Source organism: Scyliorhinus torazame, chromosome 12 (assembly GCF_047496885.1).
Source record: "Scyliorhinus torazame isolate Kashiwa2021f chromosome 12, sScyTor2.1, whole genome shotgun sequence".
Classification (NCBI taxonomy): Eukaryota; Metazoa; Chordata; class Chondrichthyes; order Carcharhiniformes; family Scyliorhinidae; genus Scyliorhinus; species Scyliorhinus torazame.
The window spans coordinates 163,797,727-163,824,027 of record NC_092718.1 but is presented as its reverse complement, the minus strand read 5'-3'; the positions used below and the strand labels follow the sequence as shown (position 1 = coordinate 163,824,027).

At 43.7% G+C, this 26,301-nt stretch overlaps 1 protein-coding gene across 2 annotated transcripts in view; it reads left to right on the top strand.

The window, feature by feature from the left end:
- The window catches only part of tmem132e (transmembrane protein 132E), a 951,562-nt gene that overhangs the window by 521,831 nt on the left and 403,430 nt on the right, over positions 1-26,301 (top strand). The window lies entirely within an intron of this gene.

Below are 26,301 nucleotides of genomic sequence, written 5' to 3'. Positions count from 1 at the left end.
CTTAACTGCCACAGCAAGGCAAGAGCACTCTGAAGATTTAAAAGTTCAAAAGCAAGGAGAAAAAGCAAAAGGCACCATTTCCCGCTCGACACCGAATTCCCACTCTGTTGAAAATTCCCGAGTTTCAAACTCACTCTGCTATGTTTCACACCAGATCTTGTGCTGGATTCTCCGTTTCAGGGACTATGTCCCCACACCGTCATGAAAACTGTGGTCTTTTACGCCAGAAAAACTGGCGTCAAAAAGCCACAGATTCACAGCTATGCAGGGGGCTAGCAGGCAGCTGTCGTGGAGCTCGCAGCTCCAGCTGCCAATACGGCACCCCACACTTCCGGGTCAGAGACCGCGCATGTGCACGCCAGCGGCCTCCAACGGCCGCGCCATGCTCCATGGCGGACTCAGACCGCGGAAATAGTGCCCCGATTGGCCACGTGCCCGACCCGGACTGCCTGTTCAAAAATACCCCAGTCCCGAATGAGGTTACCCCCCGCCCTCCGATCAGCCCGCTTCCAACTGAGTCCGCAGCCACCTCGCGAGTATCCCGAACGGCAGGACCATGAGTAGTCCACGCCGTCGGGAATTCAGCCGGTCGGGGGCGCAGAATAGCGGGGGGGCCTCCGGCACTTTTGCCACTTTTCGGGGGGGTGGGCGGATAATCGCTGAACCGTGCCGGTCCCGATTTCATGTGGGAAACTGGATTCTCCGCCCCTTCGCCGAACGCGATTTCGGCGTCGGGTTGTGGAGAATCCAGCCCGTGGTCTCTACCACTGCTCCTGTGCAAAGCTCATTGTGATTGCGCTTTGAAGCCCCTTTTTTAAATAGAACTGAGATGGGCGCAGATGACTCACACACTAGTTCAACCTCAAATGTATGTCATTAACACTTTCTGCCTCCTAATCAGGCTCCAGGAGATTGATAGATAACTGCCACTTAGCTCTCTGGATGGGACAGCTCCTTATTAACCATCTAACTGGACTACTAAAAGGAATGAGGGAAAGATTACCAATTCAATTCCCACTCTGTTTCAAATTCCCGAGTTTCAAACTCACTCTGGCTGTGTCTTACTCCAGATGTGGCTGTGCGCAAAGCATACTGTGAACTTTCCAGACCTTCACCTAAAGCTCTCCACACCTTCACTCTTCACGGAATATTCACAATCATGCCGGCGTCATTTACAACAGGTCTACAAAACTGTGAAGCTGGTGGCTTTACCTCCGATGTGGCTATTGGGAGGGGAACACCCAGGCATCCATTATTCCCCAGGGTCTTCACTGCTCAGGGTGCACCAGAGAGAGCGTGGAGGACTCCAATAAATTCAACTCGAGACTGGCACAGGTGGTCAGTTACTATTTTTGGGGAGGAGGAGTCGATAGCAGGCCTTACCTTCCATTCACTTCAGGACACCTCTTGCTGAAGGCTGGCATTCGGCATTACGTTCTGTGTCCACCCTGTGAGTATGTAGGCACAGGTCCCATGCATCCACTGAATAACCCTATAACCGGGGTGGGGGGTGGGGGGGCAGCAAGAGGTGTGACGCTTACTGGAGAGGCACTCACTAAGGCGGAAGTGCATGGAGGGCTGAGGAGCACACCTTTCTCAGGAGTCCTCATCATTCACTTTGGTTTACTTCTCTTTTCAGTGAATGATTCTGGAGAATTATGAAGCCTGTTGATTGCCGTTTCTATTCATAGTGATGAATGGAGCAGCAGTAGAAACAGTGACTTGCCGCTACATGCGGCCAGGATCAGCGTCCTGCTGGGTCCTTGGCTGTACAGGGAGCCACAGAGAGAACAACCCCGTTTGAGCCAGTACCGGCCACGGGTCTTCCGTTGTTGGTCTTTCTATCTACAGATGTCGGAGACCACAAACTAAGGTGGAGATGCGCGACAACTAAGCCCATGCTTCAATCGAACAGTTGAAGATGCGGTTCCGGTGCCAGGACCAATCGGGGGTTGCAAACTCCACACAGTCACCCAAGGTCGGGATTGAATCCGAGTTCATTGCTCTGTGAGGCAGCAGTGCTAACCACTGTGCCACTGTGCACAAAGTTGTGGACTGGCAAGACTATGGGTGAGGATATCTCCAGCCATGGGGACTGCTATCTCAGCATTAGTGTGGTGCCAGCAGTAGGTTTTCGTGACGGTACCCGATAATATTGGCAGGGGACTGAAGCCATTGGCCGGACTCTGCAGGAGAATGATGATGACTTGCATTGAAGGACAGAGTGATGCTGATCCCTTCCACTACAATATGACTGACTCCTGCCTGACAAAGAGCTGAACGCGTCCTGCCAAGGAAAGGGATTATCATGGAGTTTGGTGACGTGGGGTGAGCTGTCATTTGCTACAGCCCCCTTCAAGGGTTCTGCTGTGTTCCTCCAACTAACCTCCGGACTGGATCAGCGGGGTGGAGGGGTGGGGGGTGGGGGGGGGGGGGGGGGTTGTTTGCGGGAGGTGTGGTTGCCTGCTGGAAAGCATCTTCACTGAGGCATCAGTGTGGGAACTGGTAGAGACATCGCGTGCCACTCTAACATAGCACAGGGATAAAATGCCGAGTGTGCGTGGGGGTTTGTGGAGCATGGTGCCATGAAATGACAGGGTGGAAGATCTGGTGGGAACAAAGTGATGTTTATTTACAAGTATCTATTTACAGTGGTGGCCTATCTTAATTAATGCCTATGTTCACCCATTCCCGCTAGGTGGCTACAGTTTCCTACTCTTCCTCACCCTCACATTACGTCTAGGTGTCTGCCAAGGATCCACAGCTGAGGTTGAGTCCGCTGCCTTCCACGCCCCGTTGCCTGAGATTACCTGGCGGGCGTCCGCTGGGGGATCTGGATCTTGAGGATCTGGGTGTTCTCTTGAGCAACAAGGGTGTTGCAGTGCTGCCCTTCTCGATGTGCGGGGCAAGATATTTGTTGCTCACAGGAAATGGGATGTCAGGTAGGCTGAACATCCCCGGGGTCCCCTGGGTGGATGGCACTCCTGCCAATCCTATTCCCTTCGGGTGCCCAAGGGTCCTCCTGCTCCTCCATAGGATAGATGGGCAACTGAAGTGCACTCCGAAAGCCCCGCCATCCACTGGCACAAACATATTTGGATTCCCACCAGTGCCTGCACCATGCAGGTGAAGCCTTCAGCCATGGAGCTCATGCCCTCAACCATGGAGGTCATGAGTTGAGCCATAGAGTGGACATCCCCCTGGCATGGAGAACAAACCATGCACCAAGATCTCCACTGCAGATGCCACCCTTGCAGTGTTGGCCTCGGTGCATCTGAATGACAGCACCATCTCCTTGGACAGAAGCCTATTGGACTCCTCCAGTCAGTCTTGCAGTCCGAAGAGAAATGCTGTCATCTCTTCCTGATTCTCACGACTCCGTCTTTGAAGTTCTATCAGCTCGGGGAAGCCAAACCTCGTGGCAGGTGGCCAACCTGTGATGTCACTGGGTGAAAGATCACCTTGGAGGTACGAGGGGGTGCAGTGGCTGAAGGTTGCAGAATTACACTGGTTGCACGAAGACTGTCGTTCATTTTTTTGCAACATTGCAGTTCGCTTATGATGCAATGAGCTGGCACTGACCAGTGCAGCTGTAGGCTCCAGAGGGTTGGGGGGGGAAATGATGCCACCGGTGGGTTCGGGCAGGCGAAAATGACCCCACCGGTGGGTCGCCTCGTGCATTGAGACTGCAGTAAACCCTGGCTCTGCTGTATCCCATCAAGGAGGCTGATGAGGGGTCCCTCAGAAAAACACGGTGTGGGTTTCCTAACAAGCCATCCGCCCAACTACATCTGAAACCAGTGCTGGGGAGGCAATTATATGGAGCTCCCTAGTGATTGCACTGATTGAGTTTCCCCGGTGCAAGCAAATTAGCAGCAGGGCGCCAAGAGCGTGGCATTGGGAGAAAAACCTTGGTTTACATCAGGTTGATGATTTTTAAAAAAAAACTTTACAGGACATAGGGTAGCGCTACATTAACATTTCATCAAACTGGAAAAAACCTCTTAGGAGTGGGAAGAGTTGTATCAACAAGCACAATTGTAGAAATTAGATCCGGCAAACAATTTACTGCAGCAAAGCAAGCATGTCAGACTTGGTCGGAATTTAGTCAAATCATAGATATATTGTTAAAAGCTTTGTCTGTGATTTTGTGTGAAATCTCGCCGGAACTGACACTTGGCGGTTTTTTGGTAAGATTCCGCTGACATTCCAACAAGGCTGAGATCATGAAAGCAATCTGTCTCCAATCGAGCTGCAAAGCACCAGGATCTGATGCAACATCAGGTGAAATATGCAATGCAGTGGATATAATACTCACTGACAAACTCACAAATCTATTCCAGATAATGTGTGGGGGGTGGGGGGGCGCAGTGGTTAACACTGCTGCCTCACAGCTCCAGATCCCAGGTTCAATTCTGGCCTTGGGGGACTGCCTGTATGCAGTTTACACTTTCTGCCTGTGTCTAAGTGGGTCTCCTCAGGGTGCTCCGGTTTCCTTCCACTGTCCAAAGAGGTTCAGGTTTGGTGGACTGGCCATGCTAAATTGCCCCTTAGTGTCAAACAGGTTAGGTGGTGTTACTGGGTTGCGGGGATAGGGTGGAGGCAAGGGCTTGTGTCGGGTGCTCTTTCCAAGCGCCGGTGCACACTCGATGGGCCGAATGGCTTCCTTCTGCACTGTAAATTCCATGATTCTGTGAATGTGAAACCAGGGAGCCATTATTCAGGAATTCAAAGATTCATCAAAAGGAAGGGACATTCTCAAACTTGCGACAACCATCAACAAATTTCCCTTCTGTATTGCTGGGAAAATACTTGCAAGAGTCCTGCTAAACCATTTACCACTGCATCTCAAACAGGGCCTCCTACCAAAGAGTCAGTGTGAGTTCAGAAAAGGTAATGATACAGAACTGCAACCAGTTCTCAAAATTCATTGATTTGACAGAGGAGTGCAACACAGTTGGTCAAGAAGGCCGATGGATGCTCATTGCAAAACATTGCTGCCCAGAAACATTCATTACCATGGTGTAGCAATTCCACAACGTCATGCTTGCTCTTGCCCGACACATACCCAATCACAAATGTTTTTTTTTAATAAATGTTTTTTATTGGGTTTTTGAACAAAGTATATTTACCATTATATACACAGAATAAAATATATAGAAGAGAAGAGCACACACAAATAGAAAAATAAAATAAAATAACTGGTAGGGTATTTTGCACTAGCTCAACAACAGCAACTCTGTACAATTGGCAGTATTATTTTTAACACATAAGTTGGCATCTGTTTGTGGGGGAGGGAAACTGGGGAGGTACATATACATTTGGGCGCCGGGGAAACAATTACAGAGGGCAATACGTGAATGGATCTGGTATTGGTGTTATCACTTGCTTCTCCCGGACGGATTTCGATGCCGTTGGCGTCTCGCGTTCACCTCCGCTTCAGCCGTTCGTCCCGCCTTTCGCCCATATTTTCCTTGCTCTCTGTTCCTGTAGATGCCAAGTTTGTTATTGTTTCTCTTGCCTCCCCCCTCCCCCACCTCTCTGGTTCCCCTCTATTGTTCCCTGTCTCCTCCCTCTTCCCCCCCTTATGCCCCCTCCCCTTCTCCTGGCTTGATACAATTCACACCTCTTTAACCTGGGGTTACCCCATCTCTGGATCTGTAAAAATTTAATCACCTGCTAATGGTCGCATTCCAAGCATTGTTTGGCATCTTTGAATTTGTCTATATATATGTTTCTGGAACATACCTCTTCATTCACCTGAGGAAGGAGCAGCGCTCCGAAAGCTAGTGACATCGAAACAAACCTGTTGGACTTTAACCTGGTGTTGTAAGACTTCGTACTGTGCTCACCCCAGTCCAACGCCGGCATCTCCACATCATGGCTACCTTCTCCTGTGGTTCGCCTTTCTTTTCTCTTAGGTTTAGCTGTCTTTCGCCTCCCCGGTCTATCCCGCCCTCTCACGCCTTGGCTACTTTCTCCTGATTCTTGGCTACCTGGCTATTCTTCTGCTTGTTCGTTGGCCACAAACAGGTCCCGGAACAATTGGGTGAATGGCTCCCACGTTCTGTGGAAGCCGTCGTCTGACCCTCGGATGGCGAATTTGATTTTCTCCATTTGGAGAGATTATGAGAGGTCTGACAGCCAGTCTGCAGCTTTGGGTGGTGCTGCTGACCGCCAGCCGAACAGGATTCTACGGCGGGCGATCAGGGAGGCAAAGGCAAGGGCCTCCGCCCCAGGAATAGGTCTGGCTGGTCTGATACCCCGAAGACCGCCACTTTTGGGCATGGCTCCACCCTCATCCCCACCATTTAGGACATTGCCTCGAAGAAGATTGTCCAGTACCCCGCAAGTCTGGGGCAAGACCAGAATATGTGGGCATGGTTGGCCGGGCCTCCTTGGCACCGTTCACAATTATCCCCCACCTCCGGGAAGAACCTACTCATACAAGTTCTTGTTAAGTGGGCTCGATGTACCACATTTAGTTGCATCAGGCTGAGCCTTGCGCACGTGGAGGTGGAGTTGACCCTATGCAGAGTCCCCACCCTATTTCAATCCCCAGGTCGTCCTCCCATTTCTTTCTTGTTGCATCCAGTACGGTGTTGGCCCTTTCTACCAGTCGGTCATACATGTCGCTACAGTTCCCTTTATGAAAATGAAATGAAAATTGCTTATTGTCACAAGTAGGCTTCAAATGAAGTTACTGTAAAAAGGCCCTAGTCGCCACATTCCGGCGCCTGTTCGGGGAGGCTGGTACGGGACTTGAACCGTGCTGCTGGCCTGCCTTGGTCTGCTTGCAAAGCCAGCGATTTAGCCCTGTGCTAAACCAGCCCCTATCTAGGATGCTTGCGTCCAGTAATTCTTCCAGTAATGTCTGTCATGGCGGTTGTGGGTACGTCCTTGTCTCCTTTCGGAGGAAGTTTTTGAGTTGTAGGTACCTTAGCTTGTTCCCTTTGGCTAGCTGGAATTTCTCTGTCAGTTTGTCCAGTGTTGCGATCCTGCCGTCTGTAAATAGTATCACAAATGGGTTAAAGCAAAGCTGTGTTGCCTCCTACCCTGTTTAGCATGATTTCTCAGCTATGCTTTCTGAAGCATTCTGTTTAAGTGTAAGTGGCATGCACATTAACTATCTCAAAGAAAGGAAAGTGTTCAATTTGAGGAGACTAAAATCTGAGGTCTGAGTGCATGAAGCTGTAGTTTACGACTTTGTTTGGACTGATGACTCTGCCCTAAGTGCCTGTTCAGCATAATAAATCCAACATAACATAGACTGCTTGTCATCTGCATGTGATAACTTCAGTCTCATCATCAGCACCAAAAGGACTGAAGACATGTACCAAATTGCACCACAAGTTGTCATGATTATCTTCGACTATGAAGTACTAACACAAATCATACAGTTGTAACTTGCCCCTTAATTCCAGAGATAGATATCCAGGACCGGGGTCAAGACATGAGGCCGACTCTTCATGATCGGTGCCAAGATTGGGAAAGGAAGGCCATGAGGAGAATCACAATTAGGAGATTAAACGGAGGGTCCGGCTTTGGGGTCATGGAGGAGGCCATAGGGGAAGAGAGGGGAAGGAGACCAGCTGTCCAGGATTGAAAACAGAGACTGGAATCAAGGATTAGGGTCAGGAGAGGATGTCAGGAAGGGGAGGTTTTAGATACAGCTGGGTAGGTGGGGACAGGAGAGGAGGTTGTAAGCCCAGGCTGAAGAGCAAAGACTGGGACTGAAAATCAGGGATCAGAGAGGCATCTGGAGGCAGGCGCGGGAGAGGAGGCTGAGGTCTGGACTTGAGAACGGAAACTGGAGGCGAGGATCAGGGTCAGAAGAGGAGGTTGGTTTATGAAATTTAAAAATTGCTTGGTAAAAATAGACAGGTTAACAATGGTTTTTTGTTGGTGGAGAATTAGTTCAGGCTCGATTTGCTTTGATACAAGTTAGGGAGACGTGTTTAAAATGCTGGTGATGGTTGCCCAGCAAACACTAATACCGATGCAGCTTAAATAGTTATATTATCAAAGGGTCCCATTTTAGTCTCTGAACAAAAGGATTCACATAATGGTCGCAAAAAAAACCAGGAAAATAACAAGAGTCTCGTTCTGGGCACGTTTAGCGGGATGTGTCTGCAGCTGAGCTTGTCTGTGCAGGAAGAGATTGGGGCACAAATTTTAAATGCCACCCTGATCCTCGACCTCCACCCCCCCCCCCCCTCCTCCTCCTCCTCCTCTCTTCCCCCCCTCGCCCCACCACCACCGCAGCCTCCTGACCTTCCATTGCCTGAACGTACCTATTAGGAGTCCTCAGGTCCTCCTCACCCATCCTCATAAGGGTGGGGCACCTGCGGGCCCGATCCCTGGCACGGGCAATCTGACACCTGGACACCTTGGCACTGCCAGCCTGGCACCCTGGCAGTGCCACCTGGGCACCCTGACACACTGCCAGAATGCCAGAGTGGCAGTGCCAAGGTGCACATGTGCCAGGATACCAGCCTGATACCAGAGCTCATCCACCCAGGAGCCTCCAATGGCCTGGAGATCCCCCCACCCCCCCGCCCCCAGGTGCCGTTATGCCTGTGGACCAGTTCTAAACAGCACCATGGTGAGGTCTCCGAGGCGCGGGTGTTCGATCCTGGGCCTCAGGAGAATCAGACACAGACATAATTAAGGGAGGCTAACTGCTCACTTAAATATGCACATCTGGATCCTGTCAAGTGAGGGCGAAATCCAGACCACAACGTCTCGCAATATTTAACTACCTCATTGTGTCACCAAATTGGGCGCATTGAGGCCGATCGATTGCGCCCAATATTGTACTCTGACCTCATTATGATACTCAATGTTATTAGCAGGGATCTATCTGACCATCAAAATCCATCGCCCATCCTGTGCTGATCTGAAGACTGTTAATATAAAGTTTTCCTTGCTTCTTATTCAGACCATAAGATTATTCGACTGTTCAGGTAGTGGTCGATTTTCACAAGCAGATTGCTTACATAAATTGATGCATTGAAGAACAAGCTAAATTGGGACCAAGAGGCCGAAGGAATTGACGAGGGCAAGATAAAATGGAAGGAAGCTTGTGGAAAACATAGCTGGGCTGAATGGCCTCTTTTTATGCTGTAAATTCAATTCGCTGTGACAATAAATCAAATCAAATCAATGTAGCGACAACAATAGTCTGTGTATTTCATAAATTTACAGCAAGAGATGGGAGAATATTAAACTGTGTTTATAACTTGTATGTATGTAAATTACTTCATTTACATATTTAATGTCTATTTCTTTTGTCCTGTAAATCATTTGATTGTTAATAAATTCATTTAGCAGATTTAGCTTGCACAACTGCGCCTCGTTTAATATTTATACCATCTGAATGATAGGAGAGGGAATGGGAATCTCATTTAAGTCTTGGTGAGCAGCAATATTCCTAAATAGGATAATTGTTTGCTGCAGGCTATGCTAACTTTGTATAGTGAGACCAATAGACACAGATTTCAGGTCGTAAGAGGTGCAGTCCATTAAGGGGACTGAAATCATATCAAGCATATTTGTAATGTCAATACATTTTGATAGTAAGACTACAGAGTACTTGACAAAAAGTGCTTCCCGTTTGTATAGAAGAAAGTTTAATATAAGAAGGGAAGGCACAATATTATGTGGATCCTTTAGTTTATCAGCAATTCACCAAGGACCCTTCAACAGCACCTTCCAAATCCATGACTTCTACCAATTTGAAGGACAGACGAACTGGAAAGCTACCACCTGAAAGTTCCCTTCCAAGCCACACACCACCCTGACTTGGAAGTATATTACCATTACTTTACTATCGCTGGGTCAAAATCTTGGGATCCCCTCCAGAACAGCGCTGAGGGTATACCTATACCTTATGGACTGGAGCATTTCAAGGTGATCCACCGTCCACCTTCTCAAGGGCCTTTAGGGAAGAGCCACAAATACCGGCTGAGTCAGCGACGCCTATATCCTCTGAATGAATAAAAGAAATTGGACCCATTTAAAATATACATTATTTGAACCATGATAACAAAAAATGATAGAGTAAGAAACTCTTTGTCTTTGAATTTGTCATTGGTACTTTGTAGAGTTATACGAAAGAAAGAATTGTTATGGGCCAGGGTTTAGAGAACCCCAATGTGTCATGGAGTTCACCTGACCCACGACTTTTACTAGATTGTGCTATGAGAAGCACATGGCCCACTCTACAGGTGTGGTGCAGCGGAAATTTAAAAGTAATTTTTAAAGCAAAACCCAATGTTTATTCTATGAACTCAGTTAACCTTTTTAAAACACACAGTGAACATCTTAGCACCCATCAATTCAAATACACCCCCCAAAAAAGAATACAACACTCTAAGTAATCCTTAAACTTTCTTTTTAACATCCATAAGACAAAAATTATTTTTACAGAAGCACATCAGGTTTAAATTCTCTACTGAAAGCAGTTATCACTCTGAATTCACCAAATGATCTAGAGATGGTCTTTAGATGGCAGAGATATCGAAATTACACCTTCTTTGGCTGGCTTCAGCTCCAACACTAAAACAAAACTAAAAAAACACAGACTTTAAAGCTTTTCCTCAAAGCGAAACTAAAAAGCAGAGCCAGAGCTCAGGTCCACCCACACTCTGACATCACTGCAACCACTTGAGCAGACAAACATTTCTTAAGTGACATTCCCATGACAGAATATTGAGAGATACATGAGGAGTAAGATGATTTGTAGGTCTTCATGAAATGTTCTTCCTACTTTTTTTCACAAATTGGTTTGAAAAACATTTATGTGAACAATGTAAACAAAACTAGTTTACTTTGTTTACTGGTGGTTTGCAGGCATATTGAGTTTCTATTTCATGTTTGAAAAATGTTATTTATTTTACCACCTATCTTTTATAGGAGATTAATCACATTAGTACCTGCAAGCTCAATTTTAATAATTGGGGTTACATATGTCCAGGTCAGGATAATATGTGACATAATGCAAAACTTAAATCTAATTGTTTTCCGTTGAAATTGCTGATCTTGACTTCTTGGGTCGAAGAGGCTGCAGGGGAAGGAGGTGCTATCAAAGTAATCTGCAATGCATCCATTACATTGTGATTGAAGTGTTCACAAAGGAGGGGAGGGTGGATATTGAATCCACTGACAAAGAACAAAGAAAAGTACAGCACAGGAACAGGCCCTTCAGCCCTCCAAGCCTGCGCCGACCATGCTACCCGTCCAAACTAAAATCTTCTACACTTCCGGGGTCCGCACCCCTCTATTCCCATCCTATTCATGTATTTGTCAAGGTGCCCCTTAAACGTCACTATCGTCCCTGCTTCCACCAGTTCCTCCGGCAGCGAGTTCAGGGCACCCCAGAGGCACCATTCAAACCAACTGAATGAAATGAAAATGAAAACTGCTCTGCCTTGGATGGCGTTGAGCCTTTCCCATGTTATTTTAGCTACACATTGAGTTTAAGTGATGAGTGTTGAATTATGCTCCTGTTCTAAATTTGTGGAGAGGAAGGAACTTTAAGGTGTCAGGAGCTGAGTCACTAAGTACAGAATGGCATGCCTCTGTGCTGCTCTGTAGTTGCTGTTTTGACATGGCTGATCCAATTAAGCTTATGGTCAATGGTAACCCCAAAGTATTGATGTAAGGGCGGCTTAGCAATAGAGGTGTCATTGATGATGAAGGGCTCATTGGTCACTATCTGGCACTTATATGGCGTGAATATCACCTGCCATTGCCAAACCCACTTGTCAGCCCATACAAAATGAAGGCTGTATTGGGTTGCACCTTCGGAGGAGTTATGAATAGAGCTATACATTGGGGAATCAATAAATAACCACATTATTAATCTTGTAGTGGAAGGAGGTGCCTAAGTAGCTCATAAGAGATCAGTCAAGGGCCTCAATTGGCTTCAGGGTGGGAAGGAAATCTTTGCGCCTTCCCGCAAGGACTTAATCAGGGGAGTTGGGAAAGCAATTGGGCCTCCACCCTGCACCTTCCCGCTTGATTAAATTGGCTCACCCTTGCCTCCGAACCAACCTCCAGGGAAATAATTAAAGTCTGCTCCTAATTTTCACCAAACTTCAAGCCTGTCAGTTTGATAACATGCTTCCAGATCACAATTATATGCCTGAAAATAAGCCACAACAAATTTTTACTTCTTTGAGTTTAAAATAACTAGGAATTACATTAATGCTTTCAAAGTAGAAGTATAATACTTTATGCTTACCGTAGAACTCAAACCATCCAGTCTTTGAATAGTTAGTCAGGCACTTGACAACAGGGAAGAATATTCCACCTTTTTCAAAAATGTCCTCTGATACTTTGCTCAGCAGCACTATTTTCAGATTTTTTTACTTATAAATTGCAGAATATTTGGTGTGATCTTTAACTTGGATCATAAGATGTAGGAGTAGAAGTAGGCCATTTTGCCCATCAAGTTTGCATCGCCATTCAATGACTTCATGGCTGATCTTTATACACACAACCTTTGATTCCCTTACTTCTACTGACAGTCATAAAAGTGGCCACACCACATGCCCATTCATGTCAGGGTGAGATCCAGGCAATATTTAAATGCTGCCAGTGATCCATGGGCGCCTACCTCCTCCCTGGTGCACATTTTCAGTTACGGGAAGGCAGTAAACCCACTACATCAAGCTGAGCCAATCGACTGTTGGGCTTGATGCAAGCTGGAGATTTTCTGGACTGCTGTGCTCAGTCCCACAAAAATAAAAGTCCCCACCACCCCTTCACCCGCCCCAAACCCAGCTCATCACCATCCAGCACTGATCTCCACCATTTTCCCAAGATTGACCCAAAATGTAGGCCTCCTTACTGATTTCTGACAGCATTGCAGTAGCCAAACTTGTAGCCCTACACCAGTCCTACACTGAGCTCTCCTGGTCAGGGTTTGAAAGGAAATTACAGTGGGAGGGGGAGGATCCAGTTGTTGTGGAACATGTGGGTACCAATGACAAGGGCAGTACAAGGACAGTAGCACAGTGGTTAGTATTGTTGCTTCACAGCGCCAGGGTCCCAGGTTCGATTCCTGACTTGGGTCACTGTCTGTGCGGAGTCTCATGTTCTCCCTGTGTCTGCATGGATTTCCTCCGTGTGCTGCGGTTTCCACCCACAAGTCCCAAAAGACGTGCTGTTAGGTAACTTCGACATTCTAAATTCTCCTTCCATATACCCGAAAAGGCGCCGGAATGTGGTGACTAGGGGCTATTCACAATAACTTCATTGCAGTGTTAATGTAAGCCTACTTGTGACAGTAAAGAATATTATTATAGAAGTTCTGCATAGTAATAATAATAATCTTTATTAGTGTCACAAGTAGGCTTACATTAATACTGCAATGCAGTTACTGTGAAAAGCCCCGAGTCGACACATTCTGGCGCCTGTTCGGGTACACACAGGGAGAATTTAGATTGTCCAAATGACCTAAAAGCCGTCTCCACAGTGACCCAAGCCAGGAATCGAACCTGGGACTCTGGAGCTGTGAAGCAACAGTACTTACTACCCACTGTGCTGTGTGACTCACTGAGCATTGATATCCAACATTGTAGCCTGATTAGTTTTGATATGTATCATTAGTGCTTGCAGTCTGACATTTTTATAAAACCTGTGTGAATTATTTTGAAAGACATGGCAGAAGTCAGTCACAAAACTGTAGGAGAAAAAGATGATGAAAAATTACAAAATACAGCAGTAGTTACCTACGTACCATGTCCTGACATCACAAGTTGCAACTGTGACTGCACCAGCTGTGCACATGTCAAATTCACATCCTCAAAAACGTGTTGAATGGAACCAGTTGAGTAATACAAAACTGGCACTGTAATTTGCAGTGCCATGCAAAGCAATTGAATGCAACAGGTGTATAATTAGCTGTGAGCTGTTTACAAGTCTTACTGATTTATAAATTAAAGTAATTGCTCTGCAAGTGATGTGATAATTATATCTTTTGAGACCATATAAAAACTTAGTAGTGCATAGTTTATTATGTAACAGTTCGTTGTTCTAGGAGACAAGTACCCAAACTTGAATTTAATGTTATTTATAAAAATATATTTTTTGGATTTGGGAATACTTAAAACCAATTGAGCGTGATTAAAATGTGGAACTCATGACCACATGCAGCGGTGGAGTGACTTAGATGAATAGCATAGATCCATTTAAGGAAAATCTAGATAAGTGTTTGAGAAAGAAAATATGTTTATAGAGTGCGATGAAGGAAATAGAGTGGGAGGAGGCTTGTGAGAAGCATAATCACTAAGAAATGGCCCTTTTCTCGGCTGTATATTCGATGTAATTAATTTTACAGAAAAATGAATTTCTGAGCACAACTGTTTTCTATCTAGAATAGCTGATGGAAATTGCTGTGATATAAAAATTTTGGCACGGTGATCAGGCTGTTCACCGTGTCAAAAGTTTTATACTTTACATAAGGTGACAAGCACTTATTGAGCTGGATACTTCCGCCCCGCCAGTCGCAAGAACGCCACGGGCGAGTCGATGACAGTGGCGAAATCCTTTGACCTTGGGCGGAATTTTCAGTACGCCAGGCGAATGCGGCTGGAGAATCCCACCCCTTGTCCTCTGTTTAAATGGAAATTACATCTATCTGTGGTTAGGAATTTCCCAAAGCAGTTCCTGATATGCCATCGTTAGCTCACAGCAAGTGCCAAAAAAACAATAAATCAGCTACATGTCATCAAGACAATGTGTATGGCTGTCGTAATATCTTAGCTAGGTGTTTAGGGCGATATCTTCTGACCATGCTGCGCCAGAAAAGATCCCGCTCCCCGGATCTTCCCGCAATTTTGTGAGATGTTGCAAGGGGAATCCCGCCCACAATGGGCGGGATCAGTGTTTTGCAAATCTGCATATTAGAGAAAGGCAGTAAGCCTTACTCTAATGTGAGGATTCCCAAAGCACCTGAGGCTTTGGGATTCAATCCCTTTGCCTCGGGGGCCTCAGGCGGCAACAATTTGGTACTGGTTCCCACAAACGGGTATCAGATGAAATTACACTCGTGGGAGTCTCCAAGGGGATCGGAGGCCCCCAGCTGCATGCCCTTTTGGCCGGGTGGTGTCCGCCACCTGGACACTGGCAGTGCCAGCCTCCATCCTGGCAGGGGCGGTGCCAAGCTGGTATTTTGTGAGCGCGCACAATTGGGCTGGGGTTGCCTGCTGCGGGGGGTGCGGGGAGCCCTCCCAAGTTGTGTTCCGGCTGTGGGGGGGTCGGGGATTTTTTTTGTGGGCCTCGGAGATCAGGACGCCATTTAAAAATGGCGTTCCGATCTCTTGCTACAATGGGAGTTTCGGCGAGCAGAACTCCCCGTTGTAAAAAACGGGGCTATGTGCGGCCTCGGCTGCGTGTTTCCTGTTTTGGTCCCTTATTCAAAGCGAGTCGCGTTGAATAGCCACGTGTTTCTCGGCACGGCGATTGCCAGGAAATACGCTGCTAAACGCGCTTGCTCGGGAACTTTGTTCCCTTTTGGGAAGATCTCGCCCTTAGTGTCATTGTTGTGTTTGTGAGAACACAGGAAACTTCAGCATTTAAAGAAAACAAAGACTATTTAGAGGTCAATGCATCAGGGAATGGCAACGAGCTGGGTTCATTCAATATGATATTTCACATAAGTGTAGCAGGTATTCAGGATATAATTATTCCAGGGGCTGTATTTTTTACAACAGACGGATTAATGTGATTAAATATTTTCTCTTACTTGAATAATAGATTGCATGTTCAAATAAAACAACTGTGTCTAATTACACAAGCATTTAGTATCTTTGATTTTGTCCCTACCTTCCCATTTAATCCGCTGACTCGGTTTTATAATGATAATAATCTTTATTGTCACAAGTAGACTTACATTAACACTGCAATGAAGTTACTGTGAAAAGCCCCTCGTCGCCACATTAAAGCACCTGTTCGGGTACACAGAGGGAGAATTCAGAATGCCCAAATTACCTAAACGCACATCTTTCGGAACTTGTGGGCGGAAACCGGAGCACCCAGAGGAAACCCACGCAGCCACGGGGAGAACGTGCAGACTCCGCACAGACAGTGAAGCCAGGAATTGAACCTGGGACCCTGCCACTGTGAAGCCATAGTGCGAACCACTATGCTACCGTGAGGTTGATCTCTCTTCAGGCTACATCCTTATATCTCCTTGCATTCTTTTACATTGAATCACCCAGAGACTTAAGTTCTGTTCGACATTATATTCCTCCACCTCAATTATCAGTTATAAAATCTGAGCCACAGTTGCTTGCCAAAGAGCAGTAACGAATGGATTGCACAGTAGAATGAATTATATTTCAGTAAGAATGTTCCTTCACATCTTTCCGCATTTCCACAATCCTTTCAGTTTTCAGTCATTCTTTTTTTAACTTTCCTTTAGGTCATACCATTGGTCCATCATTTCTTTGTGTGCAGTAAAGAACCACTTTCATGACAAGTTATGCAAAATATGCTGCCTGCATAGGTTAAATCAGAAGCCTAAGCAAATATTTAATCATATTAAAGGGAAATGGGTAACAATTGCAACAAATTAAACTTGTGCACTGCATTCCCTGCAATCAGTGTACAGTAAGGCCTTTTTGAAATCAAAGCCCCAATGTCCCACAAATTAGATTATGTAAGCAATCTTTATCTGAGGCATTGTCAATGCTATTGTGTAATGAGCACTAGAGGATTTGAGCTAACAGGCACAGGGATTTTGATGAGCAAAGGAAATCATATAAATACAAACAGCTCAACTCAAGAGTAATGAATTGCTGAATGGGTGACACGGTGGTTAGCACTGCTGCATCACAGCTTCAGGGATCCGGGTTCAATTCCGACCTCAGGTGACTGTGCGGAGTTTGCACTTTCTCCCCGTGTCTGCGTGGATTTCCTCCGGGTGCTCCGGTTTCCTCCCACAGTCTAAAGATGTGCAGGTTAGGTAGATTACCATGCTAAATTGCCCCTTAGTGTCCAAAAGGTTAAGTGGGGCTGCTGGGTTACAGGGACAGGGTGGAGGCATGGACTTAAGTAGGGTGCTCTTTCCTAGAGCCGGTGCAGACTTGATGGAACCGAATGGCCTCCTGGACTGTAAATTCTATGATTCCATGATGTCATGTGAGAGTACCTTTACGAAATGGGTGTTTTTCATACAATATTGTAGTGGGTTACCTTTAAGAAATGGGTGTTTATTACTGCAGTGATGTCAGAGTGTGGGTGGAGCTGGGCTGTTTGTCAGCTTTTACTTTCACTTTGAGAAAAGCTTGGGTGTGTCTGTAATTTTCTTTGGTTTTGTTTCAGTGTTGGAGCTGCAGTCAGCCACAGAATGTGTAATGTTGTTCTCTCTACCATGTAAAGACGATCTCTTGATCATTTGGTGAATTCAGAGTTATAACAATTCTCAGTAGTGAATTTAAACCTGATGTGCTTCTGTTAAAAGTTTTTTTTAGTCTTATTGATGTTAAAAGGAAAGCTTAAGGATTACTTAGTGTTGAATTCTTTGGGGGTTATATTTGAATTAATGGTTGCTAAGATGTTCACTATGTTTTACAAAGGTTAACTTGCGTTCATAGAATAAACATTGTTTTGCTTAAAAAAATACTTTTCGATTTCTGCTGTACCACACCTGTAGAGTGGGCCGTGTGCTCCCCATACCACAATCTAATAAAAGTCCTGGGTCAGGTGAACTCCATGATACACTTTGGGGTTCTCTAAACCCTGGCCCAGAACAAATTGGGGTCTCGTCCGGGATAAAAGTCTATCTATTTGATTGGCTTAATGAACTTAAAGACAGTGAGGGGTGAGGATATTGTGGTTGCTTTTCAGGTGTGGTATTCCAGTTTAGGTAGGGAGTGTGTTGTGGGCAATGGCTCTTTCAGAGGCTCTGAAGTTTTTGGGGGTGGAGACAGTCACACGCAGTACCTTACGGACAGAGACTAAAAGCAGACTGTTAGATTTGGCAAAAACATTGCAGCTAACATTACCTGACAAATTGTGAAAAGATGAGGTAATTATGGTGGTGGCTAAGCATTTAAAGTTGCCTGAGATACAGTTTGACTCATTGAAAATGGCAAAAATTCAGTTACAAATTAAACAATTGGAACATGAGAAAGAATTAAAGCAGCTTAAATATGAAAGAGATAGAGAGGAAAAAGAAAGAAACAGAGAAAGAGATAGAGAGGACAAAGAAAAGGAGAGAAAAGAAAGGAGAAAATAAAGAATAGGCCTAGCTGAACAAAAAGAAAGAGAAAGGGCGATACAGATCAGGGAAAAAGATAAGAGAGAGTTTCAAAAGAGAGAAAATGGCAATGAACATGACAGTCAGTTAAAATTGGTAGACATAAAGGGAAACGTACAGTTGGATGATAGTGAGAAAGAGAGTCATAGTCGAAGGCTTGGTGGGGATCTATTTAAATATGTCCAAGCATTGCCAAGGTTTAATGAGAAGGAGGTAGAAGTCTTTTTCATTTCATTTGAGAAGGTAGCTAAACAAATGAAATGGCCACAGGACATGTTGGTATTACTGATTCAAACAAAGCTGGTAAGTAGGGCTAGTGAAATGTCTGCATCACTATCGGAGGAGGAGGTATCTGGGACGTATGAGGAGGTGAAAAAATCTATCTTAGGTGCATATGAAGCCGACAGACAAAGGTTTAGAAATTTAAGGAAAGAATTTGGTCAAACATACATGGAGATTGAAAGGTTCAAACAGAGTAATTTTGATAGGTGGATAAGGGCTTTGAAAATAGACCAAATGTATGAAGCTCTCAGAGAAATTATGCTTTTGGAGGAGTTTAAAAATTCAATTCCTGATGTAGTGAGAACTCATGTAGAAGAGCAGAGGGTTAAAACTGTGTTAGCAGCAGAAATGGCAGATGATTATGAATTAGTTCATAAATCAAAGCTTCGCTCCTGACATCAGTTTCAGCCTGTGAGGGATAGGAACTGGGGACTTGAGAAATACTCAAGTGGTAAAGGTGATCTGATGGTAGATAATAAGGAGAGTGTACCTCAGATTTAAAAAGGAAACCAGGAGAGTGGAAAAAAATGAAAAGTTTCAAATGTTTTCCCTGTAATAAACTAGGCCATGTAAAGTCACAGTGTTGGTGGTTGAAGAAAAACATTGGGAAGGCTGATGTGGTAAAACAGGATAAGACTGGGGTTTGTTAAAGTGGTGAAGGACAGCCCAAGTGAACTGAAGGAGGTGCAAAAGAATGTACAGCCTGATCAAGAGGTGATTGATAAGAAGGTGCCAGATCTCTTTAAAGAATTTACTTGTGTGGGTAAAGTTTACTCGTGTATCAGGAGGAGCAGGTAAAGAAGTCACAATTTTAAGAGATACGGGAGCTAGTCAATCTTTAATGGAAAAAGATGAGGGGTTATGTAGTTTGGGAAGAATATTGCCAGACAAGGTGGTAATTCAGGGTGAGAGGAATAGTGTTCCATTATATAAGGTAAGGTTGGAAAGTCCAGTGAAGAGTGGTGAAGTGGTAGTAGGAGTAATAGAGAAACTATCTTGTCCAGGAATATAGTTTATCTTGGGTAATGATATAGCTGGATCGCAGGTGGAAGTGATGCCTACTGTGGGTGATAAGCCAGTGGAAAATAAGACAATTGAAGTGTTGAAGGACGAATACCCTGGGATTTATCTGGATTGTGTAGTAACAAGGTCTCAAAGTCACAGGTTAAGATAAGAGGAGAAATCAAAGACTGAAGATGAAGTTGAAGTGCAGTTATCAGAAACGATTTTTGATCAGATGGTTGAAAAAGAACAAGAACAAGGAGGATGAGGCAGATATTTTTAGTTCAGGAAAATTGGCGGATTTACAACAGAAAGATATAGAAATAAAACGGATGTATCAGGAAGCATATATGGAAGATGAATCTGAGTGTATACCAGAGTGTTATTACCATACAAGTGGTGTCTTGATGAAAAAATGGAGACCTTTACACATGCAGGCGAATGAAAAGTGGGCAGAAGTTCATCAAGTAGTATTGCCGGTAGAGTATAGAAAGGAGGTGTTGCGAGTTGCACATGAGGTACCAGTGGGAGGTCATTTGGGAGTAAGGAACACTCGAGCTAAAATGTAAAAATATTTTTTTTGGCCTGGACTACATAAAGATGTACATAGATTTTGTCAATCATGTCACACATGTATCAAGTGATAGGGAACCCTCAAGGATTGATAAAACCAGCACCCTGAATACCCATTCCAGCATTTGAGGAACCTTTTACAAGGGTCCTAATTGATTGCGTAGGACCGCTTCCTAAAACAAAAAGTGGGAATCAATATCGTTTGACTATAATGGATGCATCTACTAGGTTTCCAGAGGCCATTCCAGTACGTAATATTACAGCTAAAGAGATTGTGGAGGAGTCACTTAAATTATTTACTAGATATGAACTACCCACAGAAATACAATTGGATCAAGGATCGAATTTTACCTCAAGGTTATTCAAAGAAATTATGGATAGCTTAGGAATAAAACAATTTAAATCGCCTGCGTACCATCCAGAATTGCAGGGAGCGTTAGAAAGGTGGCATCAGACATTAAAGACAATGTTGAGGGCTTATTGTCACGATTATCCAGAGGATTATGATAAAGGAATTCCATTTGTACTGCTTGCAATTAGGGATGCACCTAATGAGTCAACCAATTTCAGTCCTTTTGAACTAATTTTTGGTCATGAGGTAAGAGGACCACTTAAATTGATTAAGGAAAAATTTGTGAGTGAGAAATCAGAAATTACATTATTGAATTACGTGTCAAATCTTAGGGAACGATTAAATAGAGCAGGTGAATTGGCTAGACAACATTTAAAAGTTGCACAAAATGTGATGAAACGGGTTCGTATTTTTGCCAGTGGAGATAGAGTTTCAGTGTTGTTACCAGTGGCAGGTGAGCCTTTAAAAGCAAGGTTTTGTGGACCTTATCAGATTGAAAGGAAATTAAGTCAGATGAATTATGTGGTAAAAACACCAGATAGAAGGAAGACTCACCGAGTGTCATGTGAATATGCTTAAAAGGTACTTTGAAAGGGAAGGAGAGAAAAAGGAGGAGGTTTTAATGATTCTAACTAAGAGTGACAAACCAAATCCAGATGACTGTGAATTTGACATACCTCAAATTAAATTGGAAAATGAGGATGTTCTTAAAAATTGGGATAAATTGTTGAGTTACCTTCCAGAGGAAATACGGACTGACCTGAAAGAGTTATTGATATCACATGGGCAAGTTTGTAGAGATAAATTGGGAAGTACTAAAATGGCTATACATGATGTAGATGTGGAAAATGCTGTTCCAATCAAACAACATCCATATAGACTTAACCCTTTAAAATTGGCACAGGTTAACAAAGAGATTGAGAGTTTGCTTAAAAATGGCATAAGTGAAGTGGGTTGCAGCCAATGGAGCTCACCCATAGTGATGGTACCTAAACCAGGCGGTACCCAGTTGTTGTGTGGACTATAGGAAGGTTAATGCATTTATAAGAACAAACTCTTATCCTATCCCACGTTTGGAGGATTGCATTGAGAAAGTGGGACAATCAGCTTTTATTTCCAAACTTGATTGACTTAAAGATTACTGGCAGGTACCTTTATCCGAAAGGGCGAAGGAGATTTGAGCTTTTGTGACTCCAGATGGTATATACCAATTCAAAGTTATGCCATTTGGCATGAAAAACTCCCCAGCCACATTTCAACGGTTAACTAACAAATTTGTTTCAGGATTACCCAATTCTGCGGTACACATCAATGATCTGGTAATTTTCAGCCAGACATGGAAAGAACATTTAAAACATCTGTTGTAGTTATTCGATCGACTTCAGGAGGCAGGTTTGGTGATAAATCTAGCCAAAAGTGAATTTGGAAAGGCCCAAGTTATTTTCCTTGGCCATAAAATCGGGCAGGGTCGAATGGTTCCACGGGATGTGAAACCAAAGGTTATTGGGGAGTTTCCGATATCTTCAAGTTGAAGGGAAATAATGCGATTTCTTGGCATTGATCGAACATTTGTGAAAAGTTTTTGTAGCGTGGTTGCTCCACTGATGGGCTTGTTGATGAAATGTCGAAATGTCAGTGGACAGCGGAGTTTCAACAGGCATTTGACTGCCTGAAAGCTGTGATAACCAATGCTCCTGTGTTGGAGAATTACAAGGGACTCTGTGATCAGATTGAACTGGAGTATCTGACTTTAAAGAGAAATGCTGAGGCATAGAGAAATGGATGGATCGTGCAGAGACATTCTTGTTCAAAGAGACTGTCAATAGAGAAGGATTTCAGTTGGAAGAAGAAGAACAAAAATGGACTATATTATTGTACCTGTTTGTATGTGTTGTTTTTTGAAACGAAAAAGTATATTTACTGTGTGCATTTCTTAAAGATAGTGAAAAGGTGAAAAATGAAACCATCTTGAAGTTGATGGTTTATTTTTTTTCTTGGGGGGTGGTGTCGTGAGAGTACCTTTAAGAAATGGGTGTTTTTTATAGAATACTGTAGTTGGTGTACCTTTAAGAAATGGGTGTTTTTTATAAAATACTGTAGTGGGTGTACCTTTAAGAAATGGGTGTTTATTACTGCAGTGATGTCAGTGTGGGTGGAGCTGGGCTGTCTGTCAGCTTTTAGTTTCACTTTGAGAATGGCTTGGGTGTCTGTTTTTGTTTGGTTTTGTTTCAGTTTTGGAGCTGCAGTCAGCCACAGAATGTGTAATGTTGTTCTCTCTGCCATGTAAAGACTATCTCTTGATCATTTGGTGAATTCAGAGTTATAACTGTTCTCAGTAGTGAATTTAAACCTGATGTGCTTCTGTTAAAAGTTTTTTTTAGTCTTATTGATGTTAAAAGGAAAGCTTAAGGATTACTTAGTGTTGTATTCTCTGGGGGTTGTATTTGAATTAATGATTGCTAAGATATTCACTGTATGCTTTAAAAAGGTTAACTTGAGTTCATAGAATAAACATTGTTTTGCTTTAAAAAATACTTTTCCATTTCTGCTGTACCACACCTGTAGAGTGGGCCGTGTGCTCCCCATACCACAATCTAGCAAAAAGCCGTGGTTCAGGTGAACTCCATGATACACTTTGGGATTCTCTAAACCCTGGCCCATAACAATGATTTCATTAAAAAATAGGGAACAATAATTAGCTGTGAGACAGATAGAAATTTCTTGTTTGGTAAAATAGCACCATATTTGAAATGATTTTACACATTATAGCTTGCTTTTATTTGTTAATAGTACACAGGATGGGATGCTACAAAACGACAAAAGAGGTTGGTCAAATAAATAGGTCCAGTCGACCGCTCCTTCACTTCAAATCCTTAACCACCTATGGTACTGCTGTATTTTGGCTCCATTCACATCTGTCCCAATGTAACCAGCACAACTGAATATATCTGCTGGTGACCTCCACCATGCCCCAGATCCAATCTTTTTGACCTTGTGCACATGCTGCCTCTCATTAACATTATTAATAAAAATGTTATTGATACCCTTTTTGGCCATGAGTTGAGAATCAAATTCAAACTTCTGTCTATTACTAATAGCATAAATTTCCCTCACCATAATATTGCACATCTTCAGCCTTACCACTTACACTCCCATTCATGCATTAATCACCAAGTATAATTTCTCCAATAACTTACTTGCCAGCCTTCCAGGCTGTATCCTAAAAAAATCTGGATTATCCAAAACCCAGCGCCCAGGTCGATCTTTTATGATGTCCAAAACCTTCTGATCTCGAAGGTTTCTTCATCTCCCTATCCATCAATATCTGGACCTGGTCTATTATTTACAAAGCCACACCAAGTCTTTGGCCTCAGTCTACCTCTGTAACTTCCTCTGATGCTACATCCCATACCCCACCCCCTACTTTTCCACCTCTGATATATTATGCATCTTCGTCACCATCTTTGTTCCACCTTTAATACCAGTCTTTATGTTCCTGCACACTAATTCTCTTCCTTAGCTCCACCTTGCTCCTTGAATAGAAGACTATCCATGACCTGTGTCTTTGACCATACCTTTGCTCACCTTCTTTAACTCTTTTCCAAATTCCTGGTCAAAGGTTGTTCTTTCTGCAACCTCCATGAGATTCCTTGCTATGTTAAAAATGTTAATTGAATTATTCCGTTCAAGAATTTACTGTGTACAAGATCCTCGTCTTTCAGGTCCTACGCCCTGGGAAAGCATTGAAGACCATGTGCTTCCATTGGGTTGGTCCATGATTATACTTGGCATACTACTGCAGTGGTTTGCCATTGCCTCCTGCAGTACAGCTCAACAAGAAACTCCCAGCCTTACTACCTGCCCACCAGGCATATTGGAAGGATTCACAAGAAGATATTCAACCTGTTTGCCAAATTGTGAACACACCTTCCATGGTGTTCAAGTCCTGAAGTGGACCTGAGCTTCTGACCCAGAGGTAGGGATGCTACCACTGCACCACAAGACTTCCCATAGGCAAGATACATTTTTCTATATGCAAAAATCAACATTTCATCCATATGGAATCATAATGGCAAAAGGGTCTTTTCACAGTAACTTCATTGAAGCCTACTTGTGACAATAAGCGATTATTATTATTATGGAAATGCAAAATCAACAACTTGCATTTGTAAAGCATCTTTAACATCATAAAACATCAATGCAATTACAACATTTCCTCAAAACTATTCTGTGGCTCAACTCTTCACAGAATAAAATACAGAATTAAGGTGTAAAGACATTTCTGTTTCATTGTTTGTGTTGCAGACTGAAATTGGAAGATCTGTTGTGCAAGATGAGCATTGCTTTTGGTAATCCTCAGTTTGAATAACTGTTAAGAAAAAATGTTATTAAATGAACCTATTCTCTGCCAAAGTAGTGATGTTTATGGAGAGTATGAATCTTTAACAATTTGAATGTTCTGCCAGCTATAATATCAAAGAGTGACTAATACCTTGTCTGAACCACTGTCAGCAGTCTTGTCAGTCAAGGACCAAATGAGTGTAAGCAAAGACTACAACTGACACAAATTCTTGGTACCACTTAATCACTTCCAACCTGCCTGGAATTCTGAAATTTACAAAGACGCCGCCATTACTGAAAAACATTTTAGAATACTGTGCTGCTAGCTCGTGAGCCTGATAAATCTTAACTGTTTGTTCCAAAGACAGCTCTAATTCCCTCAGCAACCGTTCCCTCAGCTGATTTTCATTCACACCAAACACAATCTGGTCCTGAATCATGGAAGATTCTACCGCAGAAAAATTACAGGTTTTAGCTTTCAATTTTAAGTCAGTGACAAACTGATCTATAGACTCTCCTGTCTTCTGCAAACGTGATCTAAACACATCGCATTCACAAATTTAATTCTTCTGGGGCTGCAATGGGCATCAAATCTTTGAATTACTTGGTTAAAATTTTAACTATCTTCGTCGTTTGCAAATTTCTACGTAGTAAACACAGCAATTGCTTCGGGCCCTGCTCCGCTGTTAGGAGCATCGCTACCTTATGTGAATCTGATTGATCTTCTAAATTTACTGTAATAAGACACAGATTAAATTGTTGTTTAAACACTTGCCAGTTGCTGTCCACATTACCATGAAAGCTGAGACTCTTTGGTGGTTTCAACGATTCCATGCTGTTAATACTGCAGCCTGGAAAATCTTCAAATCTCTGTTGCAGGCTGATAGTTTTTCTTTTTCTCAGTGTTTAATACTTTCCCACTCTGGTACCATGTAATGTTCTTGTTAGGTGGTCTGATTCATTACAAGAACACTTGTTGTTAAAGTTATAAACAATTTATTAACATTAACTGTGGGTAAACTATGTACAAAACAACAGATGAACAACAGGAAAATCATGCACATTTCAGCTCTCTTTTACTTCCTCCAGCTAGTCTGAAAGGTCACCTGACTTTACATTCATTTACATACTAGTGAGACTCTTAGTGGTCAGTTAGTGAATTACAACACAACCATGATATCACAATACCCTCTACTTTATCCATACCTTTTATTATCTTGTATACCTCAATTTGATCTCCCCTCATTCTTCTAAACTCTAGCGAGAATAGGCCTTAAACTGTTCAATTTCTATTCATACGACAAACACCTTGGGCTGGATTCTCCACTGGCAGGATTCTCCGTTGAGCCAGCAGCGCACCCACAGCCAGGGGTTTCCTGACAGCATGGGGTTGCTCACAATGGGAAACCCCATTGGCTGGCTGGCGGGACAGAGAATCCCACTGCCGATGGAGGAGTGCCGCAACAGAAAACTGGTGCGG